Source organism: Monodon monoceros, unplaced genomic scaffold (assembly GCF_005190385.1).
Source record: "Monodon monoceros isolate NGI ecotype Baffin Bay Population unplaced genomic scaffold, NGI_Narwhal_1 Super_Scaffold_8, whole genome shotgun sequence".
Taxonomy (NCBI): domain Eukaryota; kingdom Metazoa; phylum Chordata; class Mammalia; order Artiodactyla; family Monodontidae; genus Monodon; species Monodon monoceros.
Window position 1 is genome coordinate 67519450 of NW_021703785.1, and position 10252 is coordinate 67529701.

Consider the following 10252-nt stretch of genomic DNA (forward strand, 5'->3'; position numbering starts at 1 on the left):
CTGGCCCTGATGCACCTCCAGGCCAGCTGTTCTGCATCGTGGGTGACCTCCGGGCTAGCTGCCATCTCAGCTCAAGTTCCCTTTCATGGCCATCATTGCAGTGGGAGCACGAGCGCCAGCAGACAAATGCTTCTGCGACAGTCACCCCTGCGCAGGTTTCATTGCAGGCTGGGGAAGGTGCAGTCCTCATAGCCAGATGAGAGGAGAGCTGGGTACCGCTGAGCCCGGTGCTACACACCACCCACCCTTGCTCTGCACCTCCGTCCTGTAACATCCCAACATCTGCTCTGAGGATGGTATGCCAGGTGGTGTGAGGGGGCACCAACGAGGTTCAAGGTTTTCTTCTCTTTTTCTTTTATTTTATTGGAGAATAGTTGATTTACAATGTTGTGTTAGTTTTAGATGTTCAGCACAATGATTCATATGTGTGTGTGTGTGTATATATATATATATTTGAATATATATATTCTTTTTCAGGTTCTTTTCCCTTATAGGCTATTACAGAATATTGAAATATTAAGTATAGTTTCCTGTGCTATACAGTAGGTCCTTGTTGGTTATCTATTTTATGTATAGTTTGTTTTCTATGTCTGTGGCTCTATTTCTGTTTTTAAGTAAGTTCTTTTTTTTTGTTTTTTTTTTTTTTTTTTTGCTGCACTGCACAACTTGCAGGATCTCAGTTCCCCAACCAGGGAATCAAACCTGGGCCACGGCAGTGAAAGCCCAGCATCCTAACCACTAAGCCACCAGGGAACTCTATGTATCCCTTTTTTTTGGCTATATATATATATATATATATATATATATATATATATAAAATATATTATTCAGCCATAAAAAAGGATGAAATAATACCCTTTGCAGCAACATAGATGGACCTAGAGATTATCATACTACATGAAGTGAGTCAGACAGAGAAAGACAAATATCATATGACATCACTTATATGTGGAATCTAAAGGTTCAGTTTTAATATCTGGAAAGAAAAGATGAGACGACAAGTATGTCACCTTACCTGTGTATGGCTCCCCACTATGTACCAGGTAACCATACAAATAATCGCACACAAGGCCGTTAGAGCAGAAATCTAGACGAACTGAGCAGTTATGAGTGTTCTTGGTAGAAAGAAAACTCTGGCTTGGATAATCAAGGATGGTTTCAGGGAGAAGGTGGGATTTGAATAGAGGTCATGAAATGGGGGAAGGACCCAAACTGGTAGAAATGGAAAAAGGGGGAAAATGATGTAAAGACATAAAGTCAGTGAAGTAAGAGAAATACTTGCAGGAAGGCACATACACAGTGTGACCACAGTTCATCACATCAGGAAGTGTCTTCTAGCACACAGATGATTTCAGGGTGAGAAGACAGGAAAGCTGTCTGCAGGGGACAGTAGCAAGCCCAGGAGTGAGCACTGGCCCTGGTGAGGACACAAGTCCCTGGGAGGGGAGGGGGCACCTGACCAAGCCCAGGGAAGGAGGCCACAGGGCCCTGAGGACACCTCACTAATCCACGAGAGAAATGTTAGGCTTAGCGATACGGACATCATTTAACTGAAAATGCTAGAACCAAAATGTGATTTATGTCTCTCTTCTTCTAAAAATATACTTCCTTTATAATTCCTTGACTTCAATAACAATAAAATAGCTATGGCATGATAATGTCTCCCACAATTGAAACACAATTTTCAGAAATAGCATTTTACTAGCTTTAAGTCAAGTGGATGTTGGAATCTCTGGCTTAAATGAAACTGTCATGTTCTTTGGCTTTTGAGAGGAGGCAAATCCTGGTTTGGTGTTTCCCTGATTTGTACACTATCTACTTTGGGAGGGACAGAAGGGAAGGAGAAGAAAGGAGGCCCCAAATCTTGAGATCCATTTATGCCTCTGCTCAGGGAAGCTGCCGTGACTCACTGAAGCACCCAGGGGTTGGTTGAGAATAGGGAGAAATTAAAGTGGGGCAGTGGTGTTGGAAGAGAAGAGAACATGGCAGGCACAGAATTTAAAGGACATCTCAATGTTTGCAATCAACATATTCTTTCTATAATCCCTTCGAGGTAGCATCCCTCAGTCTGCTTAAATGTTTGAGGTTAAATCACAGAATATATGAAGCTAGCACAGAGGAAGGAAGTTGAGGCAAGATGGTTGAGGCCTTGAATGGCGAGCTTACAAAGCTGTGCTTTCTTTGATGGTCAGTCGTCACCCTTTGTGTTGCTGAGAGACTGACTCTCACCAAAGAAGTCTCTGGAGGGTGAATCTGGATGCACCAGAGTGTAGACAGACGACAGTCAGGTGGTTTGAAGACTGTTGTGATGGTCCAGGCATAAGTGGACAGGAGCTGAACTAGATCCGTGGCTGCAGAATTAGGAAAAGAAAGGGAATGTAGGAGTCATCGTGAAGGATAAATCGAAAAGACTGAGGATTAGCCACAAGGAATCAAGCATGATTCTGAATTTGGAATCTGAGTGGCCAAGTACCATGGTCAGAGAAGTGAGGGAAAAGGGCATGTTAAGTGTTTCTGTTTTCTGTATTAGACAAATGGCATTCGAGGTGAAGGTGGGCCAGCTACATAGAAACATTCAGCAGGCAGATAGACACGAAGAATGAAACCAAGAAAAGGGTCAGTGACTGAAGCACAGATTCCAAGTGACCCACAAAAGAATTGGAAAAAAAGTTCACAGGAGTCATTAAGAGCAAAGAGAGTGGGAAATGGCAGAACACCAAGTTAGGGGCACCACCCTGAGGGCTGTTAGGTGTTTTCCTCTTGACACCAAACACTTTTCCAACACCCCATCTCCAGCTCTCTGACACCAGCTGGGGGTTCGACGATTCAATTCTGACACTATCTACCTGGACTTACTGTCAGATCCCACAAGTGAAAAGCCTCAGTCCCACAGACTGCCCCATTTCAGATGCCAGTTGCAAGCCCGCATCACCCATACTTCTGACCGAGGGGCTAAACATGTGGGGTTCCCACAACCTTCTGTTCAGGTTCAGTGATTTCCTAGAACAGCTCACAGAACTAAGTCACCTTAGGTTTATCAGTTTATTACAAAAGATGTATATGAAAAACCAGATGGACAGGTACTTGGGGCAACGTCCAAAAGGGTCCCAAGCACGGAGCTTCTGCCCCCAGTGAATTGGGGTGCACCATCCTCCAGGCATATGGAAGTACTGGCCGACGTGAAAGCACTCCGAATGCCATCATTTACGGGTTTTTATGGAGGTTTCATTACATAGGCATGTTTGATTAAAGAATTGGTCATTGGCGATTAACTCAATCTCCAGCCTCTAGCCTCAATCTCTCTCTTCCCTGGGGGTTGGGAGTGATGGGGGTGAAGGGAGCTGAAAGCTCCAAGCTTCTAATCAAGGCTTGGTCTTTCTGGCAACCAGCCCCACCCTGAAGTATCTAGGGGCTCACCGAGAGCCACTTCATTAGAACGAAAGAAACTCCTATCACCCTTATCACTTAGGAAGTTCCAAGGGTCTTAGGAGCTCTGTGCCAGGAGCCAAAGAAAAGACCAAATACGTTTTCATGATATCACAGAGGCTGTCCTCATGTAAGGGTCAAGGGAAGGAAGAGAAGTGAGTGACAAAGCACTCCAACAGGTTGGGGGGAGCCAGACCAGGCATTTCAGAAGGAGGTAGAAAGTGAATGTGGAGCTTTCCTTTTTTTGTCTTGGCTGCACCTCGCAGTTTATGGGATCTTAGTTCCCTGACCTGGGATTGAACCCGTGCCCTCAGCAGTGAGAGCGTGGAATCCTAACCGCTGGACCGCCAGGGAATTCCTTTTGACTCTCCAGCATCTCAGCCCTTTGCTACATTGAGGGAATGCCTCACCTTACTGAGCAAAGCCTAATCACTTTCCCAGCCTCCCTTGCATCTAGGGAGGAAGTGGGGCATAACCTTGACCCTGCCGATCAGACACTCATGTCCCAGGCTCTGAACAAGTGGCTAGGGATGCTGCAGGGGACACTGCAGTGACAGGTGGCATCCCGTGTTGGTGCCACCAACAGTGTAAGCAGCAATGCCCAGGGCCAGTGGCAGATTCCATGGATCAATCTCCAGCAGGATTTAGGGACTTATTCTTGGTTCCCTGCCCCTCTGCCATGTCCACTCCCGAATCCCCCCAGATTATTTGAGCTACCCAGTACCTTTCTGTTCCTTTTCTCCTTAAATCAGCCTGAGCGATTTCTGCTACTTGCAACTAAGACCCAGAACTAGTACCAAAATGTTGCCAACAATATTAAGTACTGCAGACTGTTCAAGAGGGCATTTGGTTTCACAGTTTGGTTATTTGTGATTTTAGACAGGTATCTAGTAACACGATATTAGGAGTGGAAAAGACAGTGAGTACAAAGATAATGCTTATCTAACACCATGTCTGAGATCAACACTGTGCTCACCAACAATATGGATTTGGCTGTAGACAGCTGGAGGACCATTATGGTCCAAGAGAGTTAAAAATCTGAGGCCCTCTCCTGCTCGGGGCTACATTTTGGAGGTTCGGTGAGGCAGGAGAGTTTTTTGATTCTCACTCGTTCTTCCTCTTGCAGAGATAGACCCACTCAGCATCACAACTAGGAAGAGGGTCCCACAGATTGGTCCAGTGGGGCAGTGGGAAGGTCTGATCAGCCATCCTTCTCTTTCCTCCCCTCCAGTCCTTCACACGGGGTAAAACACAGGGCCAAGAACTTGGCAAACAAAGTCCTTCACACCCTGGTCTCGACCTTTCCACCACCTGGTCCTCCTCTCCTTCCCCTTGCCGATCCCAACACGGATGCAGGGCTCCCTCCAGCCTCCCCACATTTGGTAAAAGGGTCATACTCTTTCACACATATGAAAAACACTGCGATATTTTTCTTCTAACATGCTCCCTCCACTTTTCTGCCTGGCAAAATCACAGGCTTCCTGGGGCATTCAGATCAAATATTGCTTATTAAGGGATGCTATTCTCAGTCCTCCACACCTCAGATCACACCTCAATCAATTCCTGTTTCTGGTCTCATTTAGCAGTGTTCGCTAAACGACCAATTATACACCATAGCTACCTATGTCTGTTTATAAATTATATGTGTGTCACTGGACCAATGATGTCTATCTAAAAAATACAAAAATAGACAAATTTAAAGTGTGAGATAAAAAATATGCAGACAAGTTCTAATATTTTTTTCCTGTCCCTCTCCACCCCCATCCCTGGGACCACACGCTTTGGGCATAATTCTATCATATTCATATCATCTCTCACATCCTATTATAATTCTGTTTCAATACCCTGTCTAATTTGCCTGTGTATCCACACAGTGCCTGACACAAAGTAGGTGCTTATAAATACCTGTTGAATTAACTTATATAACATTAGAAATCATTTATTATAAATACTTCAAGGTTCCCATAATTTCTCAGTGATGGCTGATTGTAGAAGTTGGTGCATTAAATGACTTACGGAAAAAAATGCAGTTTAAAACTCAAGCAGGGGCTTCCCTGGTGGCGCAGTGGTTGAGAGTCCGCCTGCCGATGCAGGGGACACAGGTTCGTACCCCGGTCTGGGAGGATCCCGCATGCCGCGGAGCGGCTGGGCCCGTGGGCCATGGCCGCTGGGCCTGTGCGTCCGGAGCCTGTGCTCTGCAACGGGAGAGGCCGCAACAGTGAGAGGCCTGCGTACCGCAAAAAAAAAAAAAAAAAAAAAACTCAAGCAAATTGCTCTCCTTCATTCAAACTGTCCCAACACTCGTGCTCAGTTGGGTTTTCTCCTGTCAGTCTTGGATGTATGCCTTAGGGCACAAATGAACACAATCCAATCCCATGTCTGGGCTATTAAAAATTCTAGATCTGAGTTTGTTTTGAAATCAAGTATCTGGAGTAATATTACCATCTCAGCTAGGACTGGGTCATTAATTTGCAAGTGTGACACTCTCCCCAAACAAGCCAAAAGCCCAGTTATTCACACAAGTTTTGAGTCGGAGAAAACAAACAAACAAACACTAGGAATATACTTTAAATAGTCACAATTCCCATTTCTGAAAATTCTATTCAGTTTGGGCATTCAAGGCTCAAACTTTTCTTTTTTTTTTTTTTCTTTAATATGTATTTATTTTGGCTGCACCGGGTCTTAGTTGCGGCATTTGGGATCCTCGTTGCAGCATGCGGGATCTTTTAGTTGTGGCACTTGGACTTCTTAGCTGTGGCATGCAGGATCAAGTTCCCCGCCAGGGACTGAACCCAGGCTGCCTGAATTGGAAGCACGGAGTCTTACCCATTGGACCACCAGAGAAGTCCCTCAGTGCTTTTTCTTATAAGAATTATCTGAGAGTGAACACTTGTTAAAAAATAGAATCTTTAAAAAAATACTCTTATGTTGTGGTCCTTCATGATGTTCATGCTAGTTGTTTAAATTATACGGCTGATGACCAAGCTAATCAGGCAACAATGTATTAACGTGTTAATAATTGTGTGAGTTCTCTGAGGAGAGCCTGAGCGCACCTGCCTGGAGGGGAGGTGCCTGGCGAGTGTTGATTCTGCATCAAGTTCTATAGCATCATTTCCCAGCATCCTGCAAATAAACCTCCAAAACATACCCTTTAGTTTTTGGTTTTTTTTTTTTGTTAAAAAGAAGCTAACTTGAAATAGGTCCATAAAGAGTCTTAACTGAGCACTTATTCTTTATTTTGTTCTCTGTTTACTTCTCCCTCAAGGCAACATTACATTTCTGTTAAGGGGTATTTGGAAACAATAATATGGGTGAGCTATCAGGAATGCTGCTTTTGTTTGGGAAACCCTACAGATAAGGAAATTAACATTAGATTGTATATGTTATTAAAGGAGCTGCTTAGAGTTTGAGGTGGCACTTAGGGTAATAGACCACTCATTCATCCTTCCCCCTTGGGATTTATTCCCAAGTGTCCTACACACAAGGAACAGTAGCTGAAGAACTGCTAGAAAGAACATCAACCTCTACTGCTGAGCTGGAGTTAGGCTGGGTGCATATGACTGAATGTGGTTGAGGCCAGGAGGCTAAGAGAAGCCTTTTGCTTCCAATCCTTCCCTTCCAAGTCTAAGGTGCCTGGGTCGGTAGAGCAGAGCAAATCCATTTGCCCAGGCAGTCAAATGGTGAGAAATGACAAGCAGGGCCCTGAGGAGGCAGAACATAAAAAAAAAGGAGTAGGTCTTGTCAGTCTAGACTTTTAAGACCAACAACACAGCTCACTAGCAAAACCCAGGCCGGGGAATGTCTTGAATTCTAATCATTCAGATCATCAAGTTCTTCTTCTGCAGAAACACTACAGTGCTTGAGAATAAGGATAGATATGGGTTAAAGTATTCCATCCACTATGGGGAGGGAGGCTGAAAATGATGAGAAGGTCTGAAAATTCCTCTTCTCCAATAATGGTAATATTCAGTTCTGTGATTTACTGGTGTTTTTGAAATTTCATAGGTTTGAGGTTATGTATCTGTCAGGTTAGGCTGTGTTATACTGAAGTAACAAATGACCCCCAAACTCTCAGAGGCTTACATACTAAAGATTTATTTCTCTCTCATACTAAGTGTCTATCAAGGGTCAGCTGAAGTTCTACTCCACATCATGCTGATTCTAGGACCCAAGATGACAGAGTAGCCTATGCCTGGGAACTTGGCAGTTATACCAAAAGGAGAGAAAGATACAACAAACTACACATCGTTTTTGTTCACACCTCTTTGGGCAAAGTAAGTTGCGAAGCCACACATTAGGGAGGGGATGTGTCAACCTTTCTAGGAAAGGTTACCACAAGCAGAACACTGAACATGGTTGAACCATATTACAGCATGTAACCAGGATGTTACATTCTTATGGGGTTTTTTGTGTGTTTTTTTTGCGGTACGCGGGCCTCTCACTGCTGTGGCCTCTCCCGTTGCAGAACACAGGCTCCGGACGCGCAGGCTCAGCGGCCATGGCTCACGGGCCCAGCCGCTCCACGGCATGTGGGATCTTCCCGGACCGGGGCACGAACCCGTGTCCCCTGAATCGGCAGGTGGACTCTCAACCACTGCGTCACCAGGGAAGCCCCATTCTTATGTTTTATACTGACCTCAGAGAACTTTAGAAAAGAGAGACACAAAAGAGACCTGGAAATGGAGAAATACAGCTATGGAAGTGTTCTAGCCTCAGATTTGCTTCACTGTCAGATAAAAAAAAAAAACCCCACAAGAAACAAATATAGGCCTATTTTTGTGCACAACACATGTCCATATCAGGGCGTTCTGCTCTCTGGTGTCCTCACTCAGAGACACAAGTCTTCATGCCATCTCTGCCACACGGTGGACCCAGGGCAGGGAAAGAGAACATGGTCACGTACACACGCTGTCTCAAAGCCTTTCACCAAGAGGTAACACACGACACTCCTGCTCCCATTCTGTTGACCAAAATAGGTCACGTGGCCATGTCCAAATTTAAAGGGAAAGTTTTATCCCACAAGGTGCCTGGAAGGAGGAGAACCAAACTACAGGTGACCACCCCCCAGTGACACCCATGGGAGGTATTGAAGAGGTCACATCAGTTGAAGGTGGCCAAGGCTGAGCAATTGAATGAAGAATCCAGCACCTGTGACTGCTCGGGCCAGAGTTTGAAGAATAGGGGAAAAAAGAAAACAAAATACATCTTTTATTTGTCCCTTCAACTTTAATTTCTCTGTGGGGAAAAAAATGAAGGGGTTAAAGTGTTATATGTTGATGCAAAATTTGAGTTATCTTGGATACTAGCCCTGAGTTATCTAGGCTGGGTTCACACCTGATGCTCACTATGTAAAACTGAGGGAAACCCAGTTGGGCATGGAAATCAATTATTGATGAGTTCTCGGCCTGTCATTGAGTATGACCCCGGCTATAGCAACGAATGTCTTGCCTTGAGCCAGCTTAGAGGCCGCGTCATAAAGGTCTTGGGGGACTCAGATGTCCTTATCGATTTCTGTGGGAGGGAAGAGGGGGGAGGATGGAGAGGATAATTCTGTGAAGGGCCCAGGGTCAACTCCCACACTGGGCACAGGGGCACGGTGTCTGGGGCCCACGGTTCTTTTAGGGGCCCAGGACAATGTTTTATGTTCTTTTAAAATCAGAAGAAAAAAATAACTTTAGGTCAAAGAAAATGTTTTAATATATAGTATTAATAGACTCATCTTTTTACCAATGGGTTAGTAAAATATAGTTTTTATTTTTTATGGGAAAAAGGGCTCATGAAGACAAAAGTGCCTAAGACCCATGAAAGTCATAATCTGGTGCTAGAAGGGGCACCCAGGATTGTCCCCTCTCTGGAGAGCAGTAGAAGTAGGGTTAGCTACCATATGATCCAGCAATCCCACTCCTGGGCATATATCTGGAAAAAACATAATTTGAAAAGATACATGCACCCCAATGTTCACTGCAGCACTGTTTACAACAACCAAGACGTGGAAGCAACCTAAATGTCCATCAACCGAGGAATGGATAAAGACGTGGTACATATATAGAATGGAATATTAGCCATAAAAATGAATGAAATAATGCCATTTGCAGCAACATGGATGGACCTAGAGATTGTCATACTGAGTAAAATAAGTTAGAGAAAGACAAATATATGATATTGTTTATATGTGGAATCTCAAAAAAGGGTACAAATTAACTTATCTACAAAACAGAGACAGAGTTACCGATGTAGAAAACAAACTTGTTACCGGGAGGTAAGGGGAGAGCGGGAATAATTGGGAGACTGGGATTGACATATACACACCACTATATATAAAATAGATAACTGATAAGGACCTACTGTATAACACGGGGAGCTCTACTCCATATTCTGTAATGGCCTATATGGGAGAAGGATCTAAAAAAGAGCGGATATATGTATATGTATAACTGATTCACTTTGCTGTACACCTGAAACTAACAGAACATTGTAAATCAACTCGACTGCAATAAAAATTATTTTTAAAAAAAGAGTAAAGAAAAATAAATAAATACACATCCTGAACAGAAAAAAAAAGAAACAAATACGGTTGACCCAAGCTATCGAATGCATTTGAGATTAACAAGCCAAGAGCACAAATCAGGAAATTCAGGCCTCAAAGGGAACATAAGAGTTTCCACCCACTCCCCACCCCAGGGCACACTGTGTGGAAGAGTGCTGATAAGGTGGTCAAGTCTCCATAATAACCTGGGGCTTTCCTGGTGCTGGAGTGTCATGAGAATGGGATTACAATGCTCAGCCAGAGCTGAAAGTCTCCTTTTGGAGTCTCCTCCTCCCATGT